Genomic DNA, 15240 nt, shown 5'->3' with positions numbered 1-15240 from the left:
TATTGACAATCCCCTCGCTTTTTGTTTAAAGCTAGAAGTAGAGTTTACTTTGGAAGGTTGATATAATGTGTTTGTTGTGTTTCACTTGGAAATATATTTTTCTTCAGAATCTTGATATAATCATCTTGATTCTATTTTCTAGTTGTACCTCAAGCACTCTTCATATTCATAAAATTTGAGAAATGAGCTAAAAAAATTTTAATCTTTAGTGGAAGGTTTTTTATATTTAGTATTATAGGCAATGACATATAACTTGATTGGAATTGGTTCTTATATTATAGGAGTGTATTTTTTTATTGCAAGAAATGGGTTGGAGAGGTTTTTATCATCTTTGTTTTAATTATTGCTGAATCTTAAAGAGCTTGTTCCACAAGACTTTAGTAATTTTAAGAATCCCATGGTTCATTGGTTGGTAGGAAAACTAGTTTTGATTTAAGGTAAATAATTTCAATAGACAAAAAAAATTAAATGGGAACTATTTTTAAACCCTAAATCACTTTAATACTTACCCATAAGGTTAACTCAGAAATATGTAAACAAGTGAAGAGGAATTAGAGTGCACACTGAATCATATCAAGGTGTCATAGCAATTCTAATGATTCATTATTAATATTTGACATTTATTACTTAACCGTAAAGTATAAAACCCTAACCCAATGTATTTAGCTCTAGTAAACCCATAAGTTTTTCATTACATTCACATGAATGATAGTATACCCATAATGTTTTCTCTACATTCTTACATTTACAAACAAAACTCAAAATGTTGTGATCATAGCTAAAATATAATACATACAATATTTTTAATAAAATAAACGTTGGCTATAGGGGAACTTGGTTCTAGATCACTCATAAGAAAAAACAAAATTGTATGATATTACAATATCTAGTTATCACTAGTATGGTGACCACAATACAAAAAATTACACTCATGACAATTGCAAGTGTTATGTAGATTTATTGTCACAATTATAAACCACCATGAAAACTAAAATGTGGCCTTTGTGTAAATCTTATTTGTTAGCCAAAGGGATTTCATCCTCCAATATGGCATCTATAGGGTTTTCACCTCTTAACCTCCTTAGATTCGTGTGTTTTCATCCTTAGATTTGAATGCTAAAATAAGTGGTCATGGTGATTTTTCTTAGGGTTTGGTTCATTTTTTTTACTTTCGTCCATCTTTGTAATATTAAGATACCCAAAAATAGTGTCAAAATTGTATAGTGGTCACCATCTTATGTCTAATATATGAGAATGACTTCTTTTACTTGTTGATTTTATCCTAATTTACTTAAAGTTGTTAATACCATTTCTTATGTAGATATGATATTTGAATGTATCGATGATAATCCCTTGCAGCATAGAACTATCCTTAGGAATTATGGCGAGGAGCTCCTTTTGATACAAAACCTTAACTACCATATTAATGGTGGTTTCCATCTCCCTCAAAGTGCGCCTTATTGGATGTTCATGAAATTAATATTCAAGTGAACTAGGATATATTTTAGTGTTAGGAAGAATCACATGGGGAATCACATATAGGTGGAGAAGGATAATGAAAAAGCATATAATTGCTAATGTTTAAGGTTCACATTAGCAATAAGGGATGGTTGCATGCATAAATCCAAATTTATAATAAGGAGAGGAATAAAGGGGAGAAATAGATGAGAGGCATGGTACTAGGGGGAAGTTTGACATCACAACAAGGATAGAGAGAAGTGGAATTGAGAAGAGAGGCATGCTAGGAAGTGTAATTGTACCACTTCAATTACTTATATAGACTCATGAGATTCCCCATTCTTTCATGCTTAGGACACTTGGGGAACTTAGGGCTATGCTTAGGAGATGAAGGGGAAGGATCTCCATGTAAATTAGGATCAAGGAAAGTGTAGGAATCAAGAAATGGGAATTTGCATCTATTACATGAGTTATAGAGAAAGAGGACATGAAATTTAGTATTCTTGGATAATTTTGGTGTAATCTCCCTATTGGTTGTGTATTCCATTTCCCCCTCTTATCTAGTCTATATATAATCACTCTTCTAGCATGTTTTGCACCATTTTGCATTTTGTAGCTTCATGCTATTATGCTTTCCTAAAGTTTTTTCTCTTCTTGAGAATTTTTGTTACTCTCTTGGAGACTAAGTTTGTAATCTTATTTTGATTTTTAATCATTTATATTTACAATTCTATAGTTTCTATTTCTCACAATAGATATTGGGTTATCGTTTCTTTTGTATATTTTAAGAAAAACATATATAATTCCTCTCTTATGGTAAACCCACTAGGGGCATGCTTTGGATACGTACGTTGAGAATAAGAGATTTTTTAAGGTTGAGAGAGACTTAAAATGAGTTCAAATAAGAATATTTTATGATAGCAATCCATTTGTGGTACCAATATTTTGTATTGTAAAGAATAATAGGCTTTATTAAATTTAAATACACTAGGTGTAAGTGAGAATATTAGATAAATGTTCTTGATTTTTCAATGAATAAAATAGAATTGTATAAATTGGTGGTAGTTGATTCTTTATTTGATATTTATTCCCACATTAGGTTTTTTTAATAGTAAAACACTTAAATATTGATATCTTTTTCAATTTAATATTGTGATATTACTTGCTTGTCTATTTCTTAGAATTTTATTGATTTCTTTTAGCACACGTAGATAAAATGCAACTATATTTGATGATGACCAACCATTTACAAACATAGTTCTTATACCTCTCAACACCTATTTATTGGAATTGAACTTATATATGAATACTCTTGTTTGTCTTATGGTTTTATGAATTATTTGATAATCATATATGTAGTAGGATGATTAGAGTATGAGCAATTGATGTAGGAATGCAAGTGGGCTTGCTAATATTTGTATCTATGTTTTTAATGATGTTAAATTTGATAATAGTTGTTGCGCTTACATCATAGTTTCAAAAATTTATCTAGTTATTCAAACAAATAAAGAACTTGTGACCAATAAACATTATAAAAAATATGTTAACATATTTTAATAATTTAAATTTTATATATTGGCATCCAATAAAAATCAAATCAATTCAACAAGATTGTTATAGAAATATATTTTAGCTAAATGTTTGTAAGAAAATAGAAGATACATTATAAATCACAATGAATTCATTTGTGCCTTCAAAATTGAGGCTAAAGAAAGGACCTAAAAGTAAAAATCAAAATTGAGGCTAAAGAAAGGACCTAAAGGTAAAATTTGAGACAAAGATTTATGTTGTTGACTCTAAAGAAAGTAAATTATACGTTGAGTAATCTAGATTTAATCGTCATAACGAATAATATCTAATGAAGAGTCACGATTTTGTTTGAAGATGTATTAAATTTATACTAGATACCTAAATACAAAATGTTGGCATTTCAATAGAAGGAGATTATTGATATAACTGAAGAAGGATGATAACTATCTTTATAACATTATTTTGTCATTGATGTCAAGAAATTGATATTTTGATTCAGTATGATGTTGCCATATCTTGAGAAGACTGATTTGAAGAGAATTAAGATGTTGGTAAAAGACACAAAAAGAATGTGATGAATAAGGGGAGAAATAAGTTATTTAATGGGCAACTATTACCGAGTTAGACAATGATGAGATCATGATGTTTATATTGTTTTGATATCCTACATATGTTGTTGATTGTAAGGTTAATACTATACTATGTCACCGAGAAAAGGACCTAGTCGGTAAACCCTAAGGAACCTAGTCAGTAAACCCTAAGGTTATCGATATCGGTTAATGAAGGCGGAATGTCTACCAAGTGAAGTTTAGTATTTACCGAGTTGTAACCGAGTTATGGCAGACAACATTGAAGGAATGAAAGTGTTATTTAATGAAGGAAGCTGATTAGCTGGAGTTGATTAAATGATTGACATGACGTGCAAGAAATTTGTTAAGGATCTACGACTTTGAAAATTCAGGAGCTAGATCTACAACACAGATTGAACTGCTTAACCTAGCACAAGTTCCAAGGATGGAATGAAAGTTCCTAGGCGAAGTAAAATGTTTTTTAGATCAAAGGATACATTGAACCTAGTCAAGATTGAAGATCTAATGGCCATGATTGATTATGGGAAATGTGATCAAGGAGATTCAGCGGTTAGCAAATTGTTTATAAATAAGAAATTATTGATGAACAATGTATGTGGGCAAGTGTAAGCACAAGGATGCTACATAGTTATTATCGAGCATAGAAGCTTGAAGACCTATTTGAATAACAGAGTAGGGAGCCCAGCAGAGGGACAAGATAAGTCCTATGACTAGACAATGTTGAGCAAATAAGAATCTGCTTTAGCATTTTAGATGTGTAGTTGCAGATATATTTTTATTACTGTTATTTTGTAAAGTGACAAAAAATCTCTTAACCGAGTGGACCTAACAGTCTTATTTGTAAATCCTCTAGCAAGGTAACATTCTAATTGAGTGTTTGAAATCCTTTGACAAGGTCACTTCTAACAAAGTGAAGATCCTAACAGATCTGAGGGAAATCCTTTAACCGGGTCACATCTAGCAACGTGTTTGTAATCTTTAACAGGATTTGCTTTTAATTGAGCATACTCTAGAAGAGTATATTTCTTAGTGGGTCCGAAATCCCACAGTGGTTTTTCCCTATTTGGGTTTCCACATTAAATCTGGTGTTATATGTGTTATGATGATTATGTGTTTATGAGTTAGCATGTTTAGCAGTTTTTGGTTATATTGCTGAAGTATAAGTTACCGAGGTTGAATCTGTTGATTTTATGGAAGATTAAGTTTGTATGATTCACACCCCCCCCCTCTCATCTTATTAGCTATTGGCATTAGAACTTTACACAAAATGCTATTATGATTCTAGTTCATTATTGTAAATTATACAAATGCAATGATTTATTAGGAAAAGTGTCTGAACTCTAAGAAGAACGAGTAATAATATACCTAGAATTGACCCGGAAGAAATCTCAAAAGGAAAGCAAGCCAATTTTCTTAGGAGGACTAATGCATCTCTATTTCTATATAAATATAGCCTTTTAAATGTTGATGCATTTTTGTTGACAATATTTTTGCTAGTTTCATCTAAGCTAATTTCATATAGAAAAATTGTAGATCGAATCCCTAAAAACTTTGTATAATTTTATTTTAACATGCCAAAATATTCCTAAAAAATATTAATAAGGTACTCATAAATATTAGTATCAATTTCACTTTTATAGTATAAGTTCTAAAGGGATTTTTCACTCTTTTTGTTTATAGGCCTTGAAAATTATAATAAAGTAGAATTTTCTTACAATAAATAATTCAATATATATTTTATAATTTTATATTGGTTTTATTTATTCACAATCATATTGGGTGGGGTGAAAAATGTTTGAAAATTGCAATCTTCTTAGATTAATGTATGATATTTTTGTTAAATGTTCTAAAAATATAATATATCACAAAATATGGGTTTATGAAAAAATTTGCACCCTAAATTTTATGCAAGGTAGAGCATTAAACAACACATCAAAAGAGAAAAACATAAATTTGATAAAAAGCAAGAGCTATTGACCTAGTAGTAGAATTTTGAACATGGTCATTTAGTTTCCACACATTAGTATGATCTTGGACATGAGGTATGCACCAATATTAACTTGTTGATCTTGTACAACCTTAAGAAGCCAATTAGAAAACCTAAAAGGAGAAATGGCCAATGGAAGAAAAAAAAAGTTACTGTTTGGCCAAATTGAGGTACCTCTATTATGGGGCTACTTGAGGAAGTTGAAGTTTGATAGAAAGATAGAGACCATACATGAGAACTATGACTATAAGATCTAAATTGAAAACCATGAAAGTATTGAAATCATACCCATGAGTATTATGAACCCTACCATTTCAATACCCTCATAGGAGTAGATTGGCCTTGTTCGAGGTAGACGTTGACATAGATTTGGCAAGCATACAACACACATTAACCTAGTTTTTAAGAGGCACCTACAATGAGCCATTTTAACTGCAATTTTTTTTCTTGCACTAACATCTATATTGACACATTTAAAGAAAACATAGAATTAGAATATATGGAATTTTTTTAAAGGTTTGTTCTAAAGTTCTAGTTATCACCTATGCTTATTATTTTTTGTAATGGGTACCTTCCAAATATTTTTATCAAAAGCTAGAAAATATCTTTATATATTTTTTATGGGCTTCATTAGAATAAGACAAAGGATTTTACAAAGTAGCATAAGAATTTTGTTGCCTTCATCGTGATTCTAGGGGGCTTGGTATCATGGGAACACAATAGATGGATGCAACCTTATGTAAATGGATAGTTATATCCTTGGAGTGTAACAAATCAAAGAAAATTTTAGTTCATGATTTTATATCTTCTAGAATGCCTCAAGGGTTCAAATCTTGGAGAGTTTGTCACAAACCGTATTTTTGATCATGTTTATTTAAGAGATGTAATGTAGGTTTTTATTTATGCATTGAAATTGAAACAGATATGAGCATTCATTTTTATGATAATTCAGTTGTAAGGAAATAATGTATGCATTTTATTAATGTAATATGTAATTCGATAACTAGTATTATCTTAATTGGGGATTGTCAATGCTGATGAATTATTGAGTGCAAGTGATGCAGGGATAGGTGAACGAAGTTGAAGGTGAGAACATGACTCAGGTAGAGTTGTTTTTAACTTATGACTTCGGTAGACTAGGGGAATCTCACACACCACAATAGGAAATTGTTTGTGCAAATATGACTTTGTCAAGGCATCATTGATTGAATTGTGACTTCGTCGATGATTATTTTAAATTGAAATGATTTGAGTAAAAATTAGTCGTTACATTGATTGCATATTTAAAAATGTACAATAGTTGAAAAATTAGGGTTAATTAATTAGCGAGTTAACATTTTTATTAAATTTGATTTAGAATGCGAACTTTATGTCGACGTGATTTCAATGGTATGAAGTTGATTATTTTGTTCGTTGAGAAATAAGTATTACAGTCTCATCGACTAGATAATTGAATGGATTTCGCATGCATAAAGATTCGATGATTGTTTATAAGTTAAGTTATATTTTGAAAGTAATTAATCTTGTCAATTCGAAATGATAGACTTATAATTATGCATGAATATATATATATATATATATATATTGTTAATTTATTAAACATCTTCAAAGTCATAATTAGGTTTTCTTTTATTTAATAAACTGAATGCGATGTATATTTTATTTAACATAATATTGTTCTATTTAAATCAACATTGTAATGCAAAGGTGGTGGATGTTTGTTTTAAAGGTGGCAACGATGGGAAGTAGTTGACTAAGTGATAGTTGACAAGGTCGACCTCCTCGCCAAGCAAGCGACCAACCCACGTAACTGCAGAACTCCTCGAACAATAGATACTCCTCACCCTTAGCTAATGGCTAACTTAAACCACAAATTACTCCCTCATCCCACGGTGACTGTAGTCAACTGTTAGTTTCCATGAAGATAGCTTTGAAATAGTCCACAATCTTTGGCTTGTAACTGCGGGAGGGAAGAGTTAGCAGGCACATGGTGCCATAGAGTTAGAAATGTAGACATTAGAAAGCTACAGACTCCACGATCCATGGTGAGAGGAAGTCGACTCATCTTCCACAACTACAAAAGATGTTATTAAACCTTCCATCTCTCCAAGACATGTAGACTAGAGATATAGCTAAACTGATAGCACTATGAGAAAAGGAAGATGTGAGATAGTTAAGTTAGAGACCTGTCGAAATGCAGAAAAAGACTTCAATTTAATAACCACAACCGAGCCTCAAACTTAGGAGATATCATAGGGGGAATTAAGAATAAATATAGGCATACGATCGATAGGTAAACACACACAGAGGAGAGAAAAAAGAGATAGAAAATAGCAGAGCAGATAGAAAGATATTAAGATAGGATTGCAAAGAGAGAGAGAGAGAGAGAGAGAGAGAGAGAGAGAGAGAGAGAGAGAGAGAGAGAGAGAGAGAGAGAGAGATGTTTTAGAGTAGAGTTAGAAGAAGAATAGAAGATCGCTGAGAGAATTTTGAGCCATCAAGAAAGATGTAGACCCATTTAGAGGAAGCATGACAGAGATATTTCAAAACCAGTTTCAAGCGTAAAGAGGTTGAAATCTTATTTTATTTTGGTTATATTGCAATAAGCAGAGTTAGAGAGTTAAAGCTTTGTATGTAGTATAAGATTTTTTTTATGATATCCCATATTTTAATTGTTTTATTGAATATGTGTTTTATTCCTTGAATAGATGAAGAAAGAAACCTTTAGGTGGAATATATATTGAAGTAGTTAAGATAGTTAATTGTTTAAAAATAGTGATTATTGTCAAAGAGATTAGGTTAGATTTTCAATTAAGAATGTCCTCTCATACTTTACTCCTTTATATGAAAGAAAATCATACTTGTGTTACATCGTCTTTTTACTTTGTATTTACTTTGTAATGTTGTTGAAATTATAATTTCTTTTCAAATTACGAAAGATTGTATTCATTTAGGTGAAAAATTGAAGTAGTGTTTAATTTACGAAAGTAATAGGGAAGATGTTTTTTTTCAATTAGTCAAAAGATTGTATTCTTAAAATGTATTCTTGTTTGTGGGAACCAAGCTATGGAAAGGCTTGTGTATAGAAAGTTACCTTCTGGGACGGGTGCCGAATATGGAATCTTAGAGAGAATAGTTGTTTTTTCCAACTATTTATTTTTGCTATGCATGACATTCTACTCGATCGAGTAATGATTTGAATTATCCATAGAAATAGATGGAATTTTTTATTTTATGCTCTCTACCATATCCTTGCATGATAATGCTTGTTTCTTAAAAGAATTAGAAAAACGAAAAATGCTTGTATCATCTAGGCACGCACCAGATTCCCTCTTGTTTTTCAAAATCTTTGGTTAAAATAATTCGTGCAGGGTCGGGTATTCTTGATTGACCAAGAATTATGGGGAAGCGTAAGCTTCAAGGTTGGGCGGAAAAAACACCTGAATCTTGTTCTCGTCTTCATTCAAAGGACTGAAAGGAAGCGACTCAGAATGGAGATCGACGGATGTATCTCACCTTCTTTCTCTTTGTATATTACTTAAGGATATATGAAAGCCTAAGTAGGGTATAAGGATATATATTGAGAAATTTGTACATTTCAATTTATATGAAAATTGTATTTAACTCTTTGATCTATGATTGTTTTATCTACTTATTGATATTTCTTTATATCATGTATGAAATAGACTTCTTAATTGACCTATGAGTTTATTTATGAATAAAGAGTAGATTGTGTCTTGTAGACTAAGTTATGTCTTTACATTTCGGTATCAGAGCATAGGTTTTATAATACTGGGACCTATGATTCACTCTGCAAGTTGAATTTGGAGAATAATAGTTTTATGTTGAAACTTACAGAGATGGTGCATACAAAATAGACAACTCGTAAGTCAGTAGCTGGGTATGCTCACTATCTAATTTTAAGCTTTGGAAACTTAAAATACATGATTTGTTAGTGCAGCAAGGTTTGCACAAATCATTGGTAGGAAAATCAAAGAAACCTACAAATATGTTTGATGAGGATTGGGACGATCTGGATATGAGAGCTCTTAGTACAATTCGGTTGTGTTTGGCGGATGAGTTTCTTTTCAATATTGTTGAAGAGGAAACAACAACAGGCTTATGGAGTAGAATGGAGAGTCTTTACATGACAAAATATTTGACAAATCGGATCTACTTGTAGAGGCAATTGTATAGTCTGTGAATGAAGGAAGGTATAAAAATTGTTGATCATTTAAATGTTTTCAATACTCTAATTTGTCAATTAGGTAGTTTGGATGCGAAAATCGAAGATGAAGACAAGGCAGTGACATTGTTTGTTTTCTTTGCCTAAATGTTGGAATCATTTAGTCACTTCTATTAGCTTTAGCACAACTGACACCCTTGAATTTGATTTTGTTGTGGGAGCTTTGTTGTCTAAAGAGGTGTGTAGGAAGTCTAATAAAGGAACTTCCACACCGGAAGCAATGGTGGCTAGAGGTCGATCCATTGAAAAAGGCAAAAATTTGAGAGGTACATCCAGATCCAAGTCAAGAGGCAAAAAGGGTAAGGGAAAATGTTGGTATTGCGGTAAATTAGGGCATCTCAAGAAAGATTGTTGGAAGAGGAAAGAGGATGATGATGGATCCAAAGAGGAAGAAAAATCTGTCGAGATAGATTCAGGTATGGTTAGTAAAGTATTATTTGTTTGTAATATCTTACAACATCAAGATGAATGGATATTAGATTTTGGTGCTTCGACAGGTTCATGTATGGTTACTGAAATATTATTTGTTTGTAATATCTTACAACATCAAGATGAATGGATATTAGATTTTAGTGCTTTTGATCACATGTGTCCACATAGGAATTGGTTTTCTACTTACCAATCTATCAATGGTAGTGTTGTTCTTATGGGAAATAATACTTCTTTTAAGACTGTTGGGATTGGGAGTATTAGAATTAAGATGATTAATGGTGTTGTAAAGACATTAACAGAGGTAAAACATGTACTAGAACTAAAAAAGAATTTAATTTCCTTGGGTGTTTTGGATTCTCGTGGTTATAAATTCTCTTGTCAAGGTGGAGTACTTAAAGTGTCAAAGAACATTGTAATGGTTATGAAGGCTACAAAGTTGGAAACCTTTATAAGCTAGAAGGAAATACTAAGATAAATGAGGCAATTGTGGTATCTAAGGAAGTAGATGAATCTACTTGTTTATGGCATCAACGAATGAGTCATATGAGCGAGAAAGGGATAAAGGTACTGGTAAACCTTAAGTTACTTCCAGATTTAAAAACTTTGAATTTAATTTTTTGCAAGTATTGTGTCTTTGGAAAGCAATGTAGACACAAGTTTAAATCAGGTAGTCACATAAGTAAAGGTGTTTTAGACTACATCCATTCAGATGTTTGGGGTCCATCCCCTACTATTTCTTTTGGAGGAGTATCATATTTTGTAACATTTATAGATGACTACTCTAAAAACTTGTGGGTCTATTTTCTTAAAAGTAAAGTTGATGTATTTAGTGTATTTAAGCAATTTAGAGTTATGGTTGAAAAGATAATTGGCAGATCAATCAAATGTTTAAGAACAAATAATGGAGGTGAGTTCATATCTTTAAATTTTGAAAATTATTGCAAGGAAGCTGAGATTGTGATGCATAAAACCACATTTTACACTCCTCAGCAAAATGGTGTTGCTGAACACATGAATAGGACTCTTCTAGAGAGAGTAAGGAGCATGCTCTATAATGTCAAATTGCAGAAAGAGTTATGAGTAGAAGCGGTTAATACAACATACTATTTGGTAAACTGGTCACCAGTAGTTGCAATTGATTCTAAGATTCCTGAAGAGGTATGGATAGGTCGTTCTTGTGATTATTCAAATCTGATTTTTTTGTTGTTGTGATGCTTACGCTCTTGTTTCTAAGGATCAGTGTTCTAAATTAGACCCCAAATCTAAGAAATACTCCTTTGTTGGTTATGGTGATGGAGTTAAGGGATAAAGATTGTGGGATCCTACTACCCATAAAATCATCATTAACAGAGATGTAGTATTTGATGAATCTTCTCTAACAAAATCAGATATTGTAGAAGCTGATTTGGAAGAGGAACAAGTACCACATCATCAACAAGTCCAATTGGAAATTCAATCATCTGCAGATAAGAAAGGACTCGAAGAACTCTCTGAAGGTGTAGGTGAAGATTTGGAAGACATACACGAAAGTGTGGGAACACCACAACCATTTCTAAGGAGATCTAAATGAGTAAAAAATCCTCCTAAAAGGTATGGTGATTTCATTTCACCCGTTTCTTTGATTTCTAATGATGGGAAACCAAGTTGTTATCAGGAAGCAATGAATGGCATTGAAAATGCTAAGTGGAAGACAACCGTGAAAGAATAAATGGATGCCTTGGAGAAGAATAAGACATCAGACTTAGTAGAACTTCCAAAGGGAAGGAAAATTATAGGTTGCAAGTGGGTCTACAAATTGAAGAAAGGTTTATTCATTATCTTACTGTTATATGTTGATGATATACTTGTAACAAGTAAACGTGTGGCTGAAATTAATAAGTTAAAGGCTCAGTTGGCTAGGACATTTGATATGAAGGATCTAGGAGCAACAAAACAAACTTTGGGCATTGAGATATACATAGACAGGGAACATGGTAAGCTTTGGTTATCACAACAGAAGTATGTAGAGAAGATCCTCATAAGGTTCGGTATGCAAAAGGTGAAACCTGTAAATATCCCTTTAGCTTCCCAATTTAAGCTTTCTTCAAGTTTATGTCCTAGTACTATAGAAGAAAAGGATGATATGTCTCGTATACCATATGCTAATACAGTAGGAAGTTTAATGTATGGGATGGTATGTACAAGACCAGATATTTCACATGCAGTTGGTGTTGTCAGTAGATACATGGCAAATCTAGGTAAAGTGCATTGGGCAGCAGTGAAATGGGTGCTTCGGTATCTTAGAGGCACAAGTAATTATTGTATCACCTATAATGGTTGTAGTAGTTTAGTGTGTGGTTATGTTGATTTTGATTTTGTAGGTGATTTGGACAAAAGGAGATTTACATCAGGTTATGTCTTTACTCTTGCAGGTGGAGCAATTAGTTGGATGTCAAAGCTTCAAGAAATAGTTGCTTTGTCCACAACTGAGCCAGAATATATGGCTCTTTCACATGCATGTAAAGAGGCAATTTGGTTGAAGGGTTTTTTGGTTGAGTTTGGAAAAGTGCAGGACAATGTTATTGTATTATGTGATAGTCAAAGTGCTATCCATTTGGCTAAAAATCCAGCTTATCACATCAGAACCAAGCATATTGAAATCAAGTACCATTTTGTAAGACAGGTTATTGATGGAGGTGGAGTAACCCTTGAAAAAGTTCATACACATAAAAATTGTGCAGATATGTTTACTAAACCAATGTTGGTGGAGAAGTTGAAGTGGAGTGTGGCTTCTCTTGATTTGCAAAAGGGGTGATGCATGGGCTTCGACAAGTATTAGGTAAATTGTTGTCAAGGTGGAGATTGTAAGATTATGACAACAAGAAAAACTAGAAAAAACAAGATTGTGAAAACAATCTTTCTCTTGTTTTATAAAAAAACAGTTGAATTTCTTCGAAGGAATAAATCGGGTTTAATTCTATGTTGAGAGATTGCTCTTATCTTCAAGAGGTTATAAATCTTTGTTCTCTTGAAGGAATTGTTATTGTGTTGATTTGTAAGAGAAATATTGCAGCAGTTGTGAAGCTTGTAGATGTAATTGTTTTTCTTGAGCAATAAAATTACCAATACTTGCCCTGTGGATGTTTCCTTGGCATATTATCAAGGTTTTACCACGTAAATCTATGCATTCTCATTTGTTATGTTATTCTTCTTTATTTTTCACTACTTCTTTGCATCTAATTTGTGTTGTAATTTTATTGTTTATGGGTGAATGCTTCTGCATTCATAACACAACATATTCACTATCACTTGTAAATCAAATTCACAAATAAAAATAAAACTAACTATTAAATTAAAAATATTATACAAGTTAAACTCCAAGCTAGGTTCCCCAATTTGACCCTGTGAAAAATAATTACTTTCTTGACTGCTTAATCTAAGACTTTGGTTATAGTTAATTTTGGCTGCATATTTATGTTTAAAATCTCTGTATTGGCAGTTGAGAATCTGCCATCTAAACTCTTTATAGATTTATTTGCATAGACTCCATAATCTTGCCAGGTTTTGAAATTAGATACTATGGTTACTCTGATGCTTATGGTTTCTATCTGCTAGGAAACCCTTTTTTTGAAATATGCTGAGAATGGTTTTTGAGGCATCACCGCTCAGCCTTGTCAATACGGTAATTAATGCAATATTAATATAAATCTCCGCTATGCCTTTATTGATCAAAAAGAAATATTATACTAATAAATCATCACTAAATGTAACCATTTTGTTTTTCCTCATTCCAATAACATGACAAGCAAAATGCACTCAATATAAGCAATCAAATTCTTTAAGAAATATAATTTAATTCAATGATCATAGCCAACATCACAGAGAAGTGATCATAGCCAACATCACAGAGAAGTGATCAAGCCAAACTGCAACAGTTTCATTCATTTACCCACATAATAATATCAAGCTCCCACCCAACTTATAGCTAAATCATATCTGATCAGAAGTAAGCTCCCACCAATTCATAGCTTGATCAGATCCAGAAGAAATTTATAGCAACCCAGATCCAAATTGGTAAATAACTAAGTATAATATACGTATGCATCCCCAAATAATCTGACAGGATGATCAATAGCCAAGTGAAGACTCGTCCAATTTTATTCCACATTACACACAAATGCAGAGAATATAAGTATTTTCATAGCGCTCCAGAGATTGGGTTATCAGGCATTTGGAAGACATTTGAAATTGTCAGGAACATGGATTTGACAGGCCTCAATGTAATCTCTAACAATGGTAGGATCGTCTCGTCCAGTTGCAGACGTGAGGATATCACAAAAGCAACCCAAACGAGCAATAATCTTCATTCCGTCACAGCATTTTTCGTTAGGCGCAGACACCAGAGTGCCTTCATCTATGCATGGACTTATCTGCTCAAGTGCATAGCTTTCTTTTGTACACTTTGCCTCACCACACATAACCCACATCAAAAACACTGCAAAAATCACTAACCCTGTATTCTTCATCCTCATTTCTGCAATTTTGCTTCAAATGCTCTGCTTTCTTTCTGCTGCTGGCTGGTGGGTTTCCTGCATCTTAGCTTGGTATTTATAGAGATTATTGGGGTTCTGAGAAGATTTGTTGTAACTTTTTTTCTTGGATTTTAACTTAGAAAAGTATGATTGTGTTCCATGTTTTTTTAAGCTTTCTGACCTGTTGTTAATGGTGGAAACCGTTTTTTAAAATTTTTCTTAAATTGAGAGGTTTGTCGGCCAAATTTAATTAGCCGTTATGCTGTATTAATATCAAATCATCATTAATCAGTTATATTTCTTTGAAAAAGTCCCCTGCCAGAGCACAGCTGGTTGGATTATACAGATGAATTATATGCATCTATTTATTGGCAAATTCGGGATGAGTAAATTTAAGATACATTTAATTATCCCACCGATTTCTTCTTTACCACTTCCCCCAAAATCCACCGCCCAAAACATAATTTGTACTGCAAGGAAGCCAAG

Source organism: Cryptomeria japonica, chromosome 5 (assembly GCF_030272615.1).
Source record: "Cryptomeria japonica chromosome 5, Sugi_1.0, whole genome shotgun sequence".
Lineage (NCBI taxonomy): Eukaryota > Viridiplantae > Streptophyta > Pinopsida > Cupressales > Cupressaceae > Cryptomeria > Cryptomeria japonica.
This window is presented reverse-complemented; position numbering follows the sequence as displayed.